Source organism: Rattus norvegicus, chromosome 19 (genome assembly GCF_036323735.1).
Source record: "Rattus norvegicus strain BN/NHsdMcwi chromosome 19, GRCr8, whole genome shotgun sequence".
Classification (NCBI taxonomy): Eukaryota; Metazoa; Chordata; class Mammalia; order Rodentia; family Muridae; genus Rattus; species Rattus norvegicus.
The window spans coordinates 24,413,787-24,419,485 of record NC_086037.1 but is presented as its reverse complement, the minus strand read 5'-3'; the positions used below and the strand labels follow the sequence as shown (position 1 = coordinate 24,419,485).

At 43.4% G+C, this 5,699-nt stretch overlaps 1 long non-coding RNA gene across 2 annotated transcripts; it reads left to right on the top strand.

Annotated features, from left to right (window-relative positions):
• The first annotated feature begins 648 nt into the window (after positions 1 to 648).
• Positions 649 to 5,400, top strand: LOC134483271 (uncharacterized). Of its 2 annotated transcripts, XR_010060099.1 has the most exons (4): positions 649 to 2,061; positions 3,233 to 4,176; positions 4,899 to 5,004; positions 5,128 to 5,400. It is a non-coding gene; the product is annotated as an uncharacterized LOC134483271 (long non-coding RNA). The 2 variants fall into 2 exon arrangements; XR_010060098.1 differs by having other exon boundaries at positions 4,899 to 5,400.
• The last annotated feature ends 299 nt before the right edge of the window (positions 5,401 to 5,699 follow it).

The window sequence follows — 5,699 nt, the reverse complement described above, 5'->3', positions numbered from 1 at the left end:
AGAAGCTCATGGTATATCTTACTCAGGCTTGTGAGCAGTGCTCCTTTAGCGACATTGGTGCAGAGAGCAGAACCCCACAAGCAGCATGAGGTTCCCTTCACTGATGGCTCCAATATTGCACTTTCCTCTGCCAACTGGTCTCCACACTTTTCCTAGCACCTTAAAGACGTCAACTCTTTCTCCTAAGGAATTTCTTGGCAATTGTCGATTGCTAAGCACATGACCTCATGAGTGTTCCCCTAACACACACCCATGTTGTAACCTACCATGCAGACTATTTCTTGATGTGATATAAAGCACCCGTAATAATGAGACAGGAGAACTTTTGACTGCATATTCAAGCTGGTATGAAATCTCAGGAAGTTTTAATGGCTAACATTGGTGAATGAGGACAATTTGAGTTATGATGAGACATTTTTTGGGCAAGATTTGAAAGGAAACATTCATTTAGATGCATAGGAATTACTAAGATTTTTTATAATCAAGCCTTGAGGAAAATTTGGCTTTGGAAGCAGGAGATGCTCAGTGGCTCTGCCCCAGGAAAGTCTCCTGGAAAGGGCACCTCAGCTTATGCTCAGTACAGGGAGAACATTAACAGGGAGGCAAAGTCTGCTCCCCATGACATCAGCTGTCCCTTCTTGGACATTCTATTGTCTCCTAGAGAGTTCTGGCATCCTCTGTGATGTCACCAGTGTTGTAGTGACAACCAGTGCCCTAGTTTCTCTCAGTCTGAGTCTGGCAGTTGCAAGCTAAGACATGTTTTCCCGTCTTCGCAAGCGTTTTGGGAGGGGGAACGTCGATTGTGGAGAGACTAGAGTGAAGGAGTCTAGCCTTTCCTCTCAAAGTAATTATGGACAAAGACAGCACTTCTGGGGAATGTTCAGTAAGTTCTGGGCAGTGTATTTTGAGCTTCCTGTCAGGGGGGCTGGAGGCTTAAGCTGACCTTTCTAGCCACAACAACTGGAGCATCTGAAAAGGAATTGAATTTCCATGAATATTACAATTCTTAAAGTCAAGGATTTCAGACCTTTAGTTTCCCCATCCCCACTGGGAGGATAAGGTAAGGCCAATGCTATTATACTGTGAACTTCTGGCCTTTACTTTTCAGTGCATTTGTTATGTTACATTGATATAATAACACCATCAGGAGTCATGGAGGGTCCACCTTTTCTGAGTTTAGACAGGGCAGCAATGTACTTCACTATCATTGCTTCTTTAAATACAGTGGGTATCTGACAGTAGGAACAGGGAGAGAATTGTGCTCCAGGCAATAACCTTATGTTCTTAGACCTTCTCTGATTTCTTCTAACTGGAAGGGTCATCGTTAGCTTTATATATTAGAGGTTGTGTGTTACAAACATGTTTCTACAATACAAAAGGTATTTGGAACGTGTAGACCAAGATGCAGCCTGTAACCTATTGGCACTTCTGGGGTTTTGGTGTTTCAAATAGGGGAACAGATAAGTCTGTTGACCATGTCCTCCTTGGAAATGCATTTTAAATCTAAAGTTGTTGGCCTAGAGTACCAGGGTAGGACATCTGAGTGTCTCCAATCATTCAAATGTTGTAGATGGTGAATTTATCATCTGAGTTCTGAAACCACAGGGGTGAGGAAACCAAGCTGTACCCTGTTCAGCTGATAATAATCCTGGAGAAGCCATCTCCGTCGTCCATGTAAGCACGTGATATCCGGCATAGGGAACACCTGGCTGCTTACATCTCTTGGTCTCTATAGAGTAGTGGGAGAACTGAGATCCACTGAGGAGGATCTTAAGCATAGACCAATCGCCTAGCAGTGACACTGGGTTCCAGGCTTGTTCTCCTGTTTAGGCCTAACTCTGGCCTATGTACACTCTATGCATTCTCCCCATGCAGGTTCACTTGTGTTCTTCTACCTACAGACGCTGGGAGAGAAACATCTTCCCCTGAAACTGCCCTAAGCGAGAAGCAGGCCAAGAAGGAAAAGGAGAGGCTGATTAAAGAGCTGCAGCTCATTACCGAGGAGAGAAATGACCTGAGATATCGCCTGAGGTTTCTGACAGAGAGATCCAAGAACAACAGGTATGGATCCCTCCAAGTGCTTTGTTACATTCCTGGGTCTGCAAGGTCACCTTCATATTATCCTATTAAGGTTTTGGGTTCTAGAAAGCTGTGCCCCCTAACCACCCTGTGCTAAACCTCACCTCCCATATAGAGGAGATTCAGAATCTGACCCTGAGGAGCGAGATGGAAAATGGACTCATCTGCTTCCATTTATTGAAAAGCAGAACTTGTGGTCTGAATGAAGAATTCAGGAATAAAGTCAGGGAGAGTGAGTGCCCAGTGTGCATTTGCAAAGCCCTTGACAGCTGGTGTCTTTGCAAGATTGTAATTGCAGTGAGTTTATGGTCAGTCTCTGTACTGCTAGGCAGGGCACTGAGTGCTGGAAGATCCAGGCAGCAGCCTGAGGGTCCTGGTCCCAAACTGTTCATCTCAATGCTTGAGTAGAAGGTCTCAGGCTCAGGCCTGTTTGTTATTGTCTGTGTGTCTTGCCCTCTGAGACAGCAATGGTGCATGCATTTCTCCTGGTTCTCACAGTGCTCTCTGTTTCCATATTTCTCTTTCTCTTTCTCTTACTCTGTTTACGTTGCTCTTTTTTGTGGATATGTCTCAGTCTGTGAGTCTGTGTGTGCATACATCCAAATGCATATGGACAACTTTTGTATGTTTATATTTCCCTCCACACTTGGAATCTAGGGGTCGACGTCTTGGCCTGAGTATTTACCTGTAACACTTTCATGGTCATGTGAATGCTTTGTTCTGGGAGCCCCACTGTCAACAACACAGTTCTTTGCCTATGTGGACACGTTTGTCTGTTTATTTTTATTCTTTGTGCAGATTATAATTTTGTGTTGATATACGGTCTGTTATCAAAACAGGAGAAAAGAAATCACAGGTTTCTGGCTGTGTTGGGGTGGGGGAGCATGGAGAGGTGTGGCCTAGGCTCTTGATAGCTTAACTGGCTTGACTGCAGATTTCCTCTTGATTGAACAAAGGGAGCCAGGGAACCCTCCCTCTGGATGCCAAGCTTCTGGTGTCCTGGACGCAGAAAAACACGTTTCTGAAGCTGAAGAAGTTCCCAATATGTAGAATTCAGAAGGTGTCCTTCCAGGACTGGTGTAGTACAGGACCCACCCCAAGTTCATATATTCCTAAATGCTGATGTTCATAGTATTCTATCATTTGGGGCCAGGCCACACTTCAGGCCAAATCCGTATTACGAAGACCTGGAGAGAATGGAGGAGGCGGTCATGTCAATTCTGCACAACTTAGAGATGGAGAACACTGAGATCCATGAGAACAGCCATAAGCTGAAGAAGGAGATTACCTTCTCTAGGTAAGTCCTGGTCAGAAAGGCTATCACCTGTGGAATGGCCATTTCTGATTTCTTTGTTATGGATTGGAAGGTCTTCAGCTATGATTCTATCTCTTGTGCTGTTTACACATCAGTGTGCCAGGGTCATTAGGACTCAGTTTTCAGTTCCATAAAAGACTGTTACTCATCCCAGGATTGTCTAGGCATCTTCAGAAGGCTCCAGATAGAACAGTAGTGATTGAAGTCAGCAGAAGGTTATTAGGCTGACCTGGACCTATGGTGTCATACCAGGTTTTACAAAACTTAGTGCGTGGACCACATGGTTAGCATGACCTTCTCTTGGTTCTACTGACCTGCTTTGAGGGTGTTTGCCAACTACTAATTGATGTTGCCCCCATGCATTGGGCTTTCATGGATAGTTGTAGATCCATGTTCTTTTTGAGAGATGCGGACACTAATTGGTGCTCGGCCCAAACAAACAATTTATTCTTCCTGGAATTAACTCTTTGTGGTTTGTGCAGCAGCCTTATATGTATCGAGATGTATTTTATTAACTCTTCATGGGTACCTGGAACCTGGTATGGTTAGTGGGACTTGGGAGTAGGAATGGGAGAAAGGGCCAGCATGATCTTACTATGCAGACTGTATTTCCAGAAACCTGCTCAGCCAGCTCCTGATGGAGAACACATGTAGGAAGAAGTTGGTCCCACAGAAGCAGGGGAGCAAGGAGGGACATCTTGATTGTGCACTGAACCAGAAATATTTGGTTGACTTCAACCAGAAAGATAAAGACCAGCAACGTCCAGATCCAGCATCATCAGGTAGGGACGAGCAGCTGAGTTAGCTTAACTATATCTGATAAAATTTGCCAATTTGATACAACTTTGCTTTCTCCTACCACCTTTCTAATTTACACTCCCAACCAGCCAACCCCCTCATGCAATGGAATTGTTCATTGCTCTGCCTATGCACAAGTATTCTGGGAAGTTAACCACTTTTCAGAAACTGAATTATTTTGCAAGTATATTTTGCTGCTCTTTTTGAAGCTGCATTATAGAAATGGTGACAGATGAATAACATACCTCATTATTGCATATCCATGTGATAGATTGGATCCTATGCAGAGTTTTGAACAACTTCGTGGTCCTTTGACAAATGACACTCTGTGGTCATGTGACTTCTTGTGTAGGAAGCACCTTTCTGGGATAAGAACCAAGTGCAAATGTCAAATTAGTACTTGTCATTGGCTTTAACCTTGGTGACATATGGACATCTCCTTTCTTCCTGCAACCCAATGAGGTCTCTTCCCATTGCCCTGTTCTTGGTTTGCACTGGTTTAAGTCTGGGTCCCAGATTGGCAGCCCACATTACTGTGAGGCTTGCTGGAGATTTTGCCCTGCCTGCAGAGTTAGCAACAATGATATCAGTTAAAATGTCCATGTCGACTGTCCAATAGAACTGAGGTGGTAGAAGGCAGCATTCTGACAGCTGGCTTGCATTTCCCCACCAAATCAGTGTCTGAAAAACTGCCTTCCTCTCCCAGGTCTCAGAAAGTGCAAGAGAGCTGGAATTGGACACACACCAGTAAGAGAGCTTCCTGAAGAATGAGTTGCTTTCTCAGGAGTCCCTGATGACAAACATCCTGAATGGTAACAACATTTTTTGGATGAGTATTCTTCCTCAGAGTTAATTTGTCATTTCTTAGAGACCCTCAATTTATATAACACTAAGCCAGCCTGACTGATTGAGGTCTTACTCACTTTCTTTTTCAGAAAACAGCACTTGAGAGACAACTTGGGGGACTGCCTTTCATTATGTGTGCTAGAGGAGAAACAGCAATACGTCTATGCTTCTAAATGTTCGTTAAGAATATGCTCTTTAGAAATATTTTTGTTTTGATTTTCATTGAAGTTTTCTTTTTGTTGTTTCATATTTATATGTTCTTGTTACTATTTTTCACTTTGAAATATTTTTAAATATTTTTATTCATTTTAATCCTGTTTTGTTGTCAAAATGTATTTGTTATCAATAAAAATTGAATTCTATCTCTTGACTCTTAAGACCATCATTCTTACTTAAGGGTTCTGTCCCCTCCTGTGGACTTAGAACTGACAGCTAGAGATGGATCTCTGCCTGTTCCATGGAGCCTGGGCTAATTAGTGAATTCAAAGTCACCAAGGGGTACCCAGTGTCACAGTGTCTTTTTTGAGGAGAATGTGGCTTTTTCTCGGCACACACTTTATGATGTAATCACTGACATGCTTTACCCAATTGTTAGGGTCCATGTGGTTCTTCTGAGAGAGCAGCAGATGCTCTACCCTGTGAGTCATCACCACAGCTCCTG